Source organism: Papaver somniferum, chromosome 6 (genome assembly GCF_003573695.1).
Source record: "Papaver somniferum cultivar HN1 chromosome 6, ASM357369v1, whole genome shotgun sequence".
In the NCBI taxonomy this organism is placed as follows: Eukaryota; Viridiplantae; Streptophyta; class Magnoliopsida; order Ranunculales; family Papaveraceae; genus Papaver; species Papaver somniferum.
The window spans coordinates 15,998,577-16,013,594 of NC_039363.1; the positions used below are offsets into that span (position 1 = coordinate 15,998,577).

Here is a 15,018-nt window from a genome sequence, read left to right on the forward strand (position 1 = left end):
ATGATGATGAATTTGTGTTGTTATGGGATGAAGAGCAATTGGGTCGTTATTTAATTGATGTTGTGGAATAGTCTTGAGAAGAAATTGAAGAATTGAGGTTTCTGAGATGGAACCGAATATTAGGGTTCATGAAACCAATCGATGTTGATGTATTCAAGAAGTTAGAAGATGGGTTTGTTCTTAATTGTCGTTTTCTTGAAGCTGCAGTGTTGTTTGAGGATTGAATCAGAAAGCTAGGGTCTGAGTTGGTGATTAAGATTTTTTTCTGGGTTGTAGTAATGAGGTTCAAACTCTCGGACTTGTGAAGGATAATTTTTTTAGAAAATAAAAATATATACAAAATTTTTGTCACAGGATCAAGAGACACTAGGACTCAGGATTCCACCATTAATCATTCACACAATTCATATATTTATTCGAAACAATTATAGCTCAAATCATAAGGACTCTCATTCTTTCCAAGGTAGATTTTTAGAATATTTATTGTATATCACTAGAAGGACGCATCAAAAGCACTACGACCAAGCATACATCATCATACGATATCACAACCAATTAAGAAAAATCATAAATCAATCAATAAAAAGTGCAAGTAGTCAAAAAAGAATTAATATAATTATCATATGCGTAAAGAACGGCTTCCTCCATCATCCCAATGTTGGGGTTTAGCTACTCATATTAATAATGTTCTCAAAATACATTTTTATAGCTCAAAAAGTTGATTAAAAGATAAAGAAGAACTAAAACAGTGAATCTGCGACCCACAAAAGGCGTCCAGAAAACAACGATACTTTACCACTGCTGTAACAGAAACAACGATACTTAGCTTCCAGTGTCGCTGTCGCTGCTGTTTTAAGACTGCTGGAAACCGACGGTTCTGGTAAGTGTGTTCTTCGTGTTCTTCAGGCTTGTTAATGGCAGCAGCAGCAGCAGGTAACTTCTCTGCAACTCCTCCTGCGCCTCTCTGCTCGCCTCCAAACCTCCCCAAACTCTCGACAACCTCTCTACTAAACCCAAGGGGTCCTTTTATACCCAACAGGCGCGTTTAATCTCGCCATAACTCGACATAATTCTCATTAAACCCGCTGTCCAAAAATAAACGATAGTTACCATTTTTAGAAGATTTTCACGTCAACTCTCTCCCTGCACGCTCCAAATTGCCTTCTCCACACCTCAGCACTCTTCCTGAGCTAGCAGAACTCCCCCATGCACGCTTTAACTCCAATTATTCTTGCTTACAGTGCGTGTTGCTCTGTTTTGGTTTGGTGAATCGAACCAGGAATTCTAGCCAAATTTGATCAAACCTGATGCCCAAAACATGTTCTCTATGCCATATCACATCTCTATGCCAAAATTCAGCCATTGAATCGACGTATAACTTCTTCATTTCTTCGATCGAAAATCTCCTGAACTGTGAACAATTTTCCCGCCAAAAATCAAAATTTGAATTTTGAAGAAGACTGCCCCCTATCCGTCTCTGGAGTGCAAATAGCAAATGCCCAACTGAGATGCCCCTTAGTAATTGGGTTGCCCCTTAACCAAAATGAGAGTCCGAATAAAAAATGTCCTCTGGGGATGCTCCGCATAATTTTTCGAGCCGATTTTTCCAAAATTATTTATTTCCAAAAAATACCTACAAACACACAAAACACCATAATAAGGACGAAAACGAGTACTAACAATACGAAACAATGAGTACTAAAATACCTATAAACACACAAAACATAAATGCGTCTATCAGTTGGGTTTCATGCATGGAAGAGATGAGTTGTATAATGATGATTGAGAAGGAATTAAAGATGGGTTTTGTCTGAATCAGAGTCTGAGGGTGAAGAATAGTTTGGTTTTGGTTGTTAGGGTTTGATTCTGTTTTGATGGAGACTGAGAATAAACTAGGATTGCTGAGAATCTGTGGTGGTGATGGGGATAATTGGATGCTAAAGGAGATTACTTTGAGGTAATTGTTTCTAAGTTAATTTAGTAAAGCTATTGAATTTTATTAATTATATGTAGTTGATAATTGAATTAAGATCTGTGATAGATGTGTTGGGTATGGAATTGAATTGTGCGGAGTTATTTTGATTGTTGGCTGAGACTACACTGAATATATCAGTATCGACGGTTGTATAATTGTTGTTGGTAATCTGAAGTGAAGCAGTGGATGTTAAATTAGGTACCTGATGAGTTACAGGGGTTGTGGTGTAGATGTAATTGGTGGTGATGACTTTGGAATGGTGATTGAATGCAGATGAAGTTGGGGATAGTCTGACGGTACTGGTGGTATTTTGTGTGTGATGTTGAAGCTTATGGGAGATAAGACAAATAAGAAGTGTTGCTCCACTTCTGGAGTTACAGTTGAGCTGCTAGATTTGGGGGCGCTATAGTGTTGGTATCAGAGCTCACTATTAGATCTTATATGGGAAAACATAGAAATAGCCAGTGCCAGGTAGTGAACTATATTAGTTTAGAACTGGGTTGGGTTTGTGAGATAAATCTTAATCACTAAAAGCTGTCAATAATTAAAAGAATTAATTGATTGATTGATTTTTTTTGTTTGGTTGTTATATATGTGGTGAAGTAAAAAAATAATAGGTTACACCAGCTATGGTAGAAGTTTAGAGATTAGTTAGTCGTAATAAGTTAACGTGTTGTTAATCCAGCACTGGGGAATAGTGAAAGTTGTGTTTTCTCTATTCGTATGAAGGCATTGTCGGGACTGGCCAACCTTGATAGGGAAACTTCATTCAGAGATGACCGATCATAGAAATATGTTGTTATTTAATTTAGAAAGCCAATAGGTGTAAGTTCACCCAGAAAGATTCGCAGGAATTTCCCTTGTGATTAGAGACAATCATCCTATAGATAGAAGTTAGTGTAAATACGTAAAGACTATAATTTATAGTTTTCACTAGCAATTAGTATAAGAAACTTAGACTTCCCTGATTGATAGAACTTCAATCAGCGCATTTGTACCTAGAGCTACAAATTTTAGATTTTAGTTGTAGAGCCATGTAGGTTTGCGTTTTGTTTTATGTTGTTTGCGCTTAGACAAGAGATAGGTTTATTCTATAAGGTGGGGAGTTTTTGAAGACCAGAAGGATGGTTTGATTTTTGAGGACGAAAATGTATAAGGTGGGGAGAATATAAAGACCCTCAAGCTCGTCAATGCTATTAGACTAGTCAAGAGACGTCTTAGCCACTAATTACTCGATTAGTGTAACTCGAACGTTAATTATTAGAAATTAATCTAACAACGATATATACACGAAACTAGTACCGTTATATAGAACTCGGGAAGTTATGCAGGACGGACTACTCGAACGTGTCATTCGGATATCGGACGATGAAGATATCATCAGATTTAATTGAAGGGAAAAATAGTCATTTTGGAACTTAGCCGACCTGGGCTTCCCATATCATCTGGGTGAATACCTCTTATCATTTTTCCTTGGCCTTATCTCCAAAAACAGATCGAGAAGAATAAATATTTCTATTTTCTTTCTCTTTCTTCTTCTTTCTTCTTTCGTCCTCTTCTTCTTCATGTGCTCGTTCCTGCTGGTGATTTGAGAGAAGAGAGAGATATTCTGAGATTGAGATTGGAAGAGTCTGATCAAGAATAAAGTGATGGTGGTTGTGTTGTTGGGATTGAACTTAAGAGGAAGTTGATTCGAGAAATTAGTGAGTTAGGTTTTCTGGATTTGTAGTTAGATTGTATAGAGCTGATGATGATGAATTTGTGTTGTTATGGGATGAAGAGCAATTGGGTCGTTATTTAATTGATGTTGTGGAATAGTCTTGAGAAGAAATTGAAGAATTGAGGTTTCTGAGATGGAACCGAAGATTAGGGTTCATGAAACCAATCGATGTTGATGTATTCAAGAAGTTAGAAGATGGGTTTGTTCTTAATTGTCGTTTTCTTGAAGCTGCAGTGTTGTTTGAGGATTGAATCAGAAAGCTAGGGTCTGAGTTGGGTTTCATGCATGGAAGAGTTGAGTTGTATAATGATGATTGAGAAGGAATTAAAGATGGGTTTTGTCTGAATCAGAGTCTGAGGGTGAAGAATAGTTTGGTTTTGGTTGTTAGGGTTTGATTCTGTTTTGATGGAGACTGAGAATAAACTAGGATTGCTGAGAATCTGTGGTGGTGATGGGGATGATTGGATGCTAAAGGAGATTACTTTGAGGTATTTGTTTCTAAGTTAATTTAGTAAAGATATTGAATTTTATTAATTATATGTAGTTGATAATTGAATTAAGATCTGTGATAGATGTGTTGGGTATGGAATTGAACTGTGCGGAGTTATTTTGATTGTTGGCTGAGACTACACTGAATATATCAGTATCGATGGTTGTATAATTGTTGTTGGTAATCTGAAGTGAAGCAGTGGATGTTAAATTAGGTACCTGATGAGTTACAGGGGTTGTGGTGTAGCTGTAATTGGTGGTGATGACTTTGGAAGGGTGATTGAATGCAGATAAAGTTGGGGATAGTCTGACGGTGCTGGTGGTATTGTTTGTGTGATGTTGTAGCTTATGGGAGAGAAGAAAAATAAGAAGTGTTGCTCCACTTTTGGAGTTACAGTTGAGCTTCTAGCTTTGGGGGCGCTATAGTGTTGGTATCAGCGGTCACTATTAGATCTTATATGGGAAAACATAGAAATAGCTGTGTCTTGGAACTTTTGCAAGGTATTATCAAGATTGTGTATTATAGATGAAAAAGTAGGTTTTGGTTCCTAGTCGAATTCTCCAAGGAAATTAATACTGGTGAAGTATCTTTGCGTACTTGTACATAAACACAACAAGAGACGCAAGGTAACTTAGAAATTGGTCCTTGTATAATTGCAACCCAAATATTTTCGACGAATGTTGTTTGAATTTGGCAAAAGATTTCTGTAAGCAAAATTTAAGTTCTCGAATGGAGAAGGAAGATAGTCTTTGGATGGGAGGCTCAATAAAAACCATTTTCTGATTTTTATTTACTTATACAAAACAGTGATTCTAAACGGAGCGAAAATGATTTACATCCTGCGTGTTCAATCCCACGGGTTGTACCGCAACACACAAAGGGGGTGGGACCCACACTAAACCCACCTCCTAAAAATCCGTCGGGTCAAGGGGGACCACAAATCTGTTCCTTGCGATACAATCCGCGTGATTGAGCCCGCGGGATGTGTATCACTTCCGCTAAACGAACCGTAAAAACTGACCACGCCAAAACCATTTCCAAATTTTCTCTCACAGCTTTTTTTTTTGAGGTCCCAGTAAACCCCGCAGAGGACAGCAGGGAGGTCAGTATTGGGGCTCACAATAAAAACTGTGAGATGGTAGTTTTCATGTGGTTTGGAGGGGCGGTTCGTTAAGACTTTTTGACAAAAATACTTGCCTTAGGTAAACAACAAAAACCCCGCCCACTCACGATAACGGGACCCAGTGGAAATGTGGGACTGTAGTTTCTTAATGTGGTTTTATTTTACTGTCTATTAAGAATTGTGGAAATTTATAAGGAGTCCAAGTTTGCATCCTCTCTCTTCTATGAACCCATCAATAAGATGGTATGTATTTCTAGCCCAAAATCTAAGATGTATGGTTAGGATTAGTAGTTTTACATCAAATATAGATTTTCAAACTTTCAGCATGACTAGATTAACCTTTATCCATTATGTATAATTAATAAAAAGAAAATTAGAAAATTAATTAATAAAACATCAGTAACTTATGGTCAAATAATCATGGGCGTATTTGTGGGCGTTATTGATGGCCGCTAGTTGTATTTGCACTACTCACCCATTAATTAGGATTAAATAATGAGAATTAAGGTTTAAATAACCTGGTTAAATTGGAGGATATGCCACTTAATTGGGGCATATGACTACAGGCGAAAAAAGGGTCATCATGAAGTAAAATGAAAAGCCCCTTATCCAACTATTTTACATAATGGATAATTTATCCTTGATTAATTAGTGTTAATTTGGGTGATTAGTTAATGTTTAATCATGTTAACCTATAAATCAACTAATCTTGATTCATCATGAAAACATGAATTTTTTATTTTTTTGAAAAAATTCAACCATAATCAGTTTACGTTGATGCACTTGTAAACCGATTATAGGAATAGGTTTATAAGTGCATGAATGTAAATCGATTGTGGAATTCAAAATGTTTTCTGTGATTTTTCTTTCACAACAATCGGTTTACATAAATGTCCACGTAAACCGATTGTAAATCTGGGCAGTTAATTTTTGCGGCCGTTTTGCTCATAACTTCTTCGTCCGATGTCGGAATGACCTCATTCTTTTTGTGTTCAATTCGTAATTTCATGCTCTATAATATAAAGCTAAAAATTTCAAGATTTGTGCAAAAATTCAAACATGGTTAAAGAATCGATTGATGTGTGGATTAACATAAACCGATTGTGATTGATGCTCATCACATCAACCCAGAATCGGTTTATGTAGATGTAATGTATCTACCGATTGTAGGGAGCATCATCAACAATCGGTTTATGTTAATGCTTATATCAACCGATTCTGGTTTGGTTTCGGACAAAATTTGATGAGAAATTTCAAAGATTTATAGTTAAATCATTGATGAATCCCTCTTAAAAGGAACGGATTAAAGGGATTTAACTTAATCACTCGAATTTGTTTGAGCCAATTTTTTTTCAAGAACCAAAAAATTGAGAATTGAATTGTTGTTTGTGATCAGACTAAAACCTATGAGAGTTGCTCTTAGAAACTTGTGTCATTAAGATTTAATAAAAACTGAAAACTTACATAGTAGGAAAGCGAGCAACAAGCTGCGCCGCAAGCCCTTTTTGAATTGCGAAACCTATCCTTTTAAAGATAAACTCTCTTGAACCAGGAGTCATGACATTACGGTGCATGACTTTCAGGACTCTCTTGAGAAGTCCAACCGCCTCTGGAGCCAGAAAACTAAATAGAAATGGGTTTTAGTTTTTTGATTGAAGATATAGTTAATAGAAACGATTTAGATTTTAGTATTTTTTTTGGATAGTTGGAATTATTAAGAATGTACAAGGTTAATTTAATATTTTAATACATTTTAGACACCCCTTATCCTTCTCTATTGGGTGGATGAAAAAATCCATAGGCCCCAGTTAAGCGACAAAGGACCCAATTTAACCGGGTTAAATAAAGATAAGTAATATTAACGATTAATTAGGATTAAATAACGATAATTAAGATTTTACTATCATGTCATGTTACTTATCCTTATTAAATGACAAATACGTGTCATGTCATGGCTATACTTGTTTCCTTGGTCGTAATTTTTTTCTTCCTCAAGTTTATCTTTTTTTTTTCCTATCAATTTTTTTTCTTTTCTTTTTGTTTTTCCCTATTTTTTCTTTCTATGTATTCCTAATACCAAATAGATACAGTAAACCCATATAGCTATAGATGAAAATTATGATTCTCACCGGACACAAGATTGTTGAGGGTGATAATTGCCATTATTAATAGGGTGAAAATTAAATTTTTCATTAATATTTTTAATCCAATTTTCATTACAGGCCGTGGGTTATAACCCCAAATGTGTCACTATCCATCTACGATAAATCCATCAACACAAAAATAACACAAAAACCCCATTTGACCTTAACTGTCTAAATTACCCATCAATATATTTTAGCCCACGAAAATAAACCGCACCTCATTTACATCTCCTTTCTTTCGTAACAGTTTCTAAATCTTAGCTTCTCTTCCCTCATAAACAAAAAACCTAGATCTGAAACCAATTTTGATTCCTTCTTCTTCTTATACCGCAAAACAGTTTTGTGAACTCAATAACAAGAAAGCCAACCTTAATTGAAATAAAATTAGGTTTAAGTTTTTCATTTTGATTTTGACGTAAATCAAAAAATGGTGAAGAAGCAAGAGAAAAAGAAAGATGAAAAGATGAAGAAAAATCTTAAGAAAACGGTCAAACAATCTCCAAAAGGTAAATCGAAACCTAATTTTGTTTTACTATTCTTCGTTGTTTCATTGTTCTTCTGTGATGGTTGAAAATCAACATGCATGTTTAACCTGTGATTTTTGGTTTCACAAATTTTAGTTTCGTCACCGATTTTGCATAAAATAGCTTTCATCAGTGGTTTCATAATTAGGTTTCTGTTAGTGTCATAACTAGGTTTCATTCCCTTCAATATTGTTACTTTCGTAATTGATTTTCTGTTAGTTTCATAATCGATTTTCATCAATGGTTTCTTTGATGAAACCAAAATTGGTTTTCATCATTTTCATATATGATTCACTTTACTGTGTTGGTGATTTTCATCAATGGTTTCTTCGGTGAAACCAAAATTGGTATCATCATTTTCATCTATGATTCGCTTTACTGTGTTGGTGATTTTCATCATTGGTTTCTTCGATGAAACCAAAATTTACATCAATGGTTTTTTTTTGTGGAACCCAAAATTGGTTTCATCATTTTCATATGTGATCGCTTAACTTTGTTGGTGATTTTGTTCAATGGTTTTGTAGATGCAACCAAAATTAGTTTTATCATTTTTGTTTTATTATTCGCTTATGGTTTACTTTTGGTTTCACAACAAGGAAAAAAAGAGAAACAGAGCCGTATAGGTGTTGTTGCATTATTTGTGTGCGCTAGCACCTGAGATAAAAGCTTTGATACACAACAAAAAACCGAATATGAAGGCTCTGGTTTCATGTCCATTTTGGTGTTTCTTCAAGTCGCTCTATGATGGTATATCCAATTAAGAGTCGTATGCTGGAAGCTGCTGCAAATGAAACCAAGGCTGATGACTTCGTCAAGTTATTCTTTTTCTACCTTTTGGTTTGTGTATTCGTCCCCAACAAAGGTGGGTAAACTCTAGCTGCAAAGTACTTGTACTTGGTATTTGAGATGAATAAGGTGTGTTGGCCGGACGTGTTTCATGAGTATCTAATTGAGTTTCATGAGTATCTAATTGAGTGGATAATAACATCCAAAGACGTTGAAAATGTAGTGGGTTGCATCATTTAGCTGCTGGTAAGTTAAGTTTTGTTTCTTTTGATTCATAAGTTGTTTGTTTTTAACGGGTTTGATTCTTAGTTTGAATATTGTTTCTCATTCTTTTTTCAGTATTAGTTGGCAGAGATGTCTTACATCGCAGAACAAAAGGATGGGACATGTATCCAAGGTTTACTAGATGGAACCTTGGTGGAATATGCTACCAAATATTGGATAAATTCGAGGAGCTTAGAGAACACCCAGGAATTTAATTAAAGGTAAAGAAGACTTACTATTCTGATGAAACCAATTTTGATTACGTCAAAAATTCTAGCTGAAACCAATTTTGGTTACAGCAAAAATGATTAAGTTCTTAGATTTTAGTTAAGCTCAACCTTAAGAACGTTATTTCTGTTTGCATCAGTCACCTTTGAAGATCATATTCTTAATACAACTTAGTTAACTACTATAGACTAACAGATAGTCATTTTTTGAATGAATGTTGGCTTACCTTTTCTGTGGTAATATAGGTAGTAAAAGTGATAAATGGGTGGGAGCGATTGCGTTGAACTAGCTCAATTTTAATATTTGATCACTTTTTTGTAGTATGGGTACTTATCAACATCTTCTTTAATATCAACTTTAGTAGTTTTTTGAAAGTCTTCTTGGGAACTCATCAACATAGAAATGTGGTAGTTTCCGGAACGACTGTCATGTGTGCATGTACTCTGTGTTGACTGTTGTGATATATGCACTCCTGTTTTAAGTGATATCTTAAACTCTTGATGGCTTTTTTGCATTCATTCCCTTATACTCTTTGTTATATGCATATCTTTGTTTTACTGCTTGAACTTCATCTCAATCTGTATCCATCTATATTGCTTTACTATTTTGATGAAACCAATTTTAGTTACATCACCAATTCTAGCTGAAACCAATTTTGGTTACAACAAAAATTCTAACCAAAACCATTTTTTCTTGTGCATTGCAGATGAATATCGGTCGCTGCAAGGGTTCATTCATGCTGACAAACAAGAAATGCGCTTGGTCGAGCGCATAGAATAAAAAGATATTGTTGTTGAAGAAGTGTCGGTTGGTGATGTTGAAAATGTTGGTCGTGGCAGTGAAGTGCCTGGACAAAAATGAAGTCAATGTTGGTGCTGGCAGTGAAGTGCGTGGACAAAATGAAGACAATGTTGGTGCTATCGGTGAAGTGAACTCTTATAAAGACAAATATCAATGGGCACAAAATCTGATTGAAAAGCTTAGGACCACTGGTAAAAAATGTGCTTTCTGAAGAAGAAGAATCTTCGCTGGAAATAATACTCGCATGTGGTGCCCAATTTATTAATCTTTTACAGTTTTTCTTGCAGATTCAGTTTTACTTGAAGATAATCTTTGACATCATAAAAGATAATGTTTGCTAAGAAGAATCATTGCTGGCAATAATACTCGTAGTAGCTACTGTGTGTAAAATGGTTATCTACTGATTGTAATGGTGACAAATTACAGTTTATATAAAAAGATATCAGTTGTAGTCCCCTAAAACTTATGTCTACAGAAATATGATGTCTAATTTTTTTTCTGTAACAGCAGGTCTTCAGAATTCCAATAATTAATTTTATCTTTGCAAACATTATCTTTTATGTTGACAAAGATGCAAAAGAAAAATGACAGTAAAACAGTGATCAAACCAAAAAAGGTTCCACCAAAATATGATGATCCCAAAAATGGTTCCAAAAAAATATGATGAAACCTACTTTGGTTGCACCAAATTATAAAGGCCTGCAAAATCTGACAAATTTCATCAAAACTACTTATTCTCTGGCAAGATCTAAAATGAAAACTTCTGCAACAAATTAGCATTGGTTTACTTGTAAAAAACATGAAAAAGAACAGTCAAAAAAATATCTAATGATATCAAGTCACTAATTAGTTTCTTCCATACATGTGGTTTGTTAAGAAATCCACCACTACGGGTATGCTAATTACTTGATTCCTTAGATAATAAAAGGGATTCCTTCAAAACTATCAATAGACACGGCATATAAATGCCATTTACATTTCTCCTCATCTTTCTTAGCACAACATGCACCGATCGATCCTCAACTTTTCATTCCTTGTCATTTTGAATGAATAACCTGATGTCACGTGATATTTCATTATATCACAACGAACTTGTTGAACAACTCCTGGAAATAATTATTCAACACCCTTAAAAAGGCCTAACCAATGCGCAGACTTTACGGTTCCTTCACTTTATTTGTAACATCATAATCAACTCTTGGTTTCTCAAAAAATATAATTTCAGAACTTCGTGGCTGGTCAATATCTATAATCCTTGAACTTTTTGAACTAGAACGCTCGGATTTATGCCTTACATGCAACTGAAGAGTTGGAAGGTTATGAAACAAAGTAAATAAAGCAGCTGATTGAAGATCAAAATCAGATTGGTTTACCTTTAGCTGATCACCAACTATGTGAAAGATTTCCATAGAAAGAGGAGAGAATTCACACCAACTTGAACATATACTTGCCTTCATATTAGCAACAGATTCTTTTAGACCAATACGATAAAACAATGTATCCTCTTTGTGACATATAACCGCCGAAACAGGCTTCATAATCTATAGGACAAAGTATGAAACCGAAAAAGATTTCACTAGATGAGAATAACAGCAACAACAAAAATTGAAAAACATAATGAAATCGTAAATATAATAAGGGTTTCATTCCAACAGATCGTAGATTTCATAAGAACATCAACAGAGCACAAAAACATCAACAAAACACAAAATCATAAACTTAGGTTTCATTATCAAAAGAAACTCTAAAAGATCACAATAACAAATCAAAAACAAAAACAAAATCAAATACCTGAAAAGTGATTGAGTATGTGATGAATGATTCGAATACTACGAATTACTTAATCTGAAGATGATCAACACGAAGGATTCTTCACCTCGATTTTCAATTCGAGATGTAATTTTAACAGATAAATCGAGCCTAGATACAAATTTCAACCAAATCACGAATAAACCGTAACTCCTGATTTCTCTTCTTCAATTAAACTGAAATGAATTACCAGATATTCTCTTCTCTTGTTTAACTAAATTTGTAGTTTCTCTTCACTTATTCAATCAATTTTGAACCTAAAAATTACTCTCTCAATGAAATCTGCAGAAGAAGATCTCGAATCTTTGAATTGAAACATAAAAGAAAGAAAAACACGAAGGTAAAATAAGAAGAATGTCTCGAATTTTTTCTGAAACTGATCTCTTTGGAGAAAATTTCTTTTTCTCTCCCTAAATATTTCTTCCGCTAAACTTTCCTTTAGAATACACGGAAAGTCAATGTTGGAATTTAGAAATTTAATAAAAATTAAATTTACTCATTATAAAAGGAAATGGAGTTTTTCTGTCATTTTTTAATCAAATAGTTTTTATTTATTAAAAATAATATGGCTGGATTTTTTGTACCACATGTTTGGTCACCTTGGTTTTATTTGACTAGTTAATGGATAAAAACCAAAGTTTTCACACGAAAACTAGAATTTTCACAAAATCTAAGTAGTGTGAAAACAAGAAGTTTCATTATAGATGGGCGGTGAAAACAAGAATTTCACCAACCACACCACATCATTATGGATAAAAACCAAAGTTTTCACTTAAAAACTAGAATTTTCACTAAATCTAATTACGTGTGAAAACAGGAAGCTTCACTAATCGAGCCTTGTGAAAAGGGGAATTTTCCTAAAACTCCATGGGTGAAAATTGAGTATGTTTGGACCGTTCCAATAACAAAAATAAATATGGGAACAAACCGATAAACCAAATATACAACAAAAACAAAATGTAAAATCAGTTATTTAGGGAAGATTTTTTAGGAGAGAAATAAATGCACATGATTTATGGAGTTATCATATTAAAGAGTCGTTTTAGGGGAAGTCAAAGAAATTATTTGTGGAGCTTTTTTAGGATTATAATTTGTTATAATTATTTTTTATTTCCTTTATTAAAAAATATAACCAAATTACTTTCTTTAGTAAAAAGTTATTTGTGTAATCAACTTCTACTTATAAATAAATATGGGTTCTTCATATATGGAATCTTAATGGTGGGTTTCATATATACAAAAAAAATGAAATGGGATACAAATAAAATTCCTCATTAAAAATTATTTTGATTTACATAAGGGCGTTGGAAAAAGAAAAAAAGTGTTGTCAGGCCATACGTGACACCAAAATAAACCTTATAGGAAGGTTATTGTTGGGGAAACTGCCCTATTGCCACGCCACTTCTACAAACAATCCTGATTTTTACTATAAAACTATTCCAGAGACCTGGATGTATTTAGGATGTGTCTGTCGTATTCATTAGAATTTTAAGTTCTCAAATCAACGGTGACAGCATGCGCCTTGGTGTTATTTTCCTTGATAATGCTTCTAGAATATTGCCAAGAGAAACCATTATGATAGCCCAATTCTCCCAATTCTAGTAAAATTGGTTAATGCTAGGATGTGCAGCATGTATTAGCTGGCAAAAACCAACGCTGCTAATGAGGGTACCATTTTGTTTGGGGTGTAAGGCAAATGCTTTTTTATCCTACATGCGTATTGGTACACCTCCAAGAAAAATTGTACCCCCTATTAACTGTCTTGGAAAAAACGGAGTATCCAACCAGGATAGAAATCACTTTTCGGCTAATAATTTATTGGACCCACATTTTAACTATTATATTTGTGGTTTTAGTATTTTCTCACAGCTATCTGGTTTTAGTATTTGTCCAAACTTTATTCAAATACTTTAATTTAATTTAATTTAATTTTTTTTGATGCAAAAGAATTGAATTATATTAATGGAGATCCATGCCTGACATATAAACAACTCTAAGATAGCAGGATATTGGTCCAACCAAATACCAGACATTCCCTTTTTACGGGCATACTTAGTTAATTTATCCGCACACTTATTTGTTAATCTATTTGTATACATACAACTCCAACTTTCAAAACTAATAATTGACACTAAAGATTGATAGTCGATCTCCAGCACAATCTTCTTAAGGCAAAGAGAATAAGCCCACTCCACAACCTCCAATACAGTTACACACTCCATGAACTCTTAACACGGGACCTTGCTGAAGAATTTGCATCTTGAAGCTAGGTGAGTACCTGCATCATTCCTAATTATTAATCCATATCCACCATTTTTAATAATAGAACAGTAAGAAGCATCACAGTTAATTTTTACAAAACCAACTAAAGGAGGAAACCATTTCGGAAGGGGAGGAGTAGAAACTACTTTGCTAATGTTCCTGGTAATACTGACAACACTATTGAGAAAATTGTGGATTTGATTTGTGATAGATTGTATAGTACATTTTTTGTTTCTGAAAACCAAGTCGCATCTGCACTTCCATAGAAACCAGGCAATAGTTTCCATCTTACTGACCATCACCTCATCAGTTGCAAGCCAACGAAGGATCTAATCTTTCATATTAGAAAATTGCCCTTTATTGCATCTATATCCAACGACATTAAACAAGATAGCCCTAGCATAAGGGAAATGCATAAGAAAATGCAAACCAATATCATCCACATTATTGCATCTATTACACTTCGTATCTTCTTGACTGAAATTTGTATTCAATCTTTCCTTAGATGAGAGGATATCCTTCGTCCACTTCCAGATAAAGAGTGTTATTCTTGGGATAACATTAATTGACCAAACCTTCTTCTAGAAAAAATTCCGTGAAACTTGAGACTGATCCTCCCCTTGATGATATTTCTGGTTACAAAGGGCATAATACGCAGACTTCACTGTAAAAACCCCATTTTTTTGTAAGTTTCCAAACTAACTTATCCTTGCTTCTCTTGGGGATTCTCATATTGAGTATAAGAGCAACAGTAGTTTTGTCGAAAATATTATCAATAATATCAGAACTCCAGCATTTGGTGGTGCTATCAATTAGTTCAGAAACATGAGTGATTTCCTGATGATTTATAGCAGAAGAACAAGGAACTAGAACTTCATCTAAACCAACTTGT

General features: G+C 34.3%; 2 long non-coding RNA genes across 5 annotated transcripts; one reads left to right on the forward strand and one right to left on the reverse strand.

The window, feature by feature from the left end:
• Positions 1-7,684: 7,684 nt before the first annotated feature.
• LOC113287036 lies at positions 7,685-10,559 on the forward strand. Of its 4 annotated transcripts, none has more exons than XR_003329671.1 (4): positions 7,685-7,958; positions 8,573-9,008; positions 9,102-9,247; positions 9,961-10,559. It is a non-coding gene; the product is annotated as an uncharacterized LOC113287036 (long non-coding RNA). The 4 variants fall into 4 exon arrangements; XR_003329672.1 differs by having other exon boundaries at positions 8,582-9,008; XR_003329670.1 differs by having other exon boundaries at positions 7,686-9,008; positions 9,961-10,246; positions 10,343-10,559.
• Positions 10,560-10,816: 257 nt separating this feature from the next.
• On the reverse strand, positions 10,817-12,262 carry LOC113285487. The gene is made up of 2 exons (XR_003328681.1): positions 11,847-12,262; positions 10,817-11,596 (listed from the first exon to the last, which is right to left on the reverse strand). It is a non-coding gene; the product is annotated as an uncharacterized LOC113285487 (long non-coding RNA).
• Between the last annotated feature and the right edge of the window lie 2,756 nt (positions 12,263-15,018).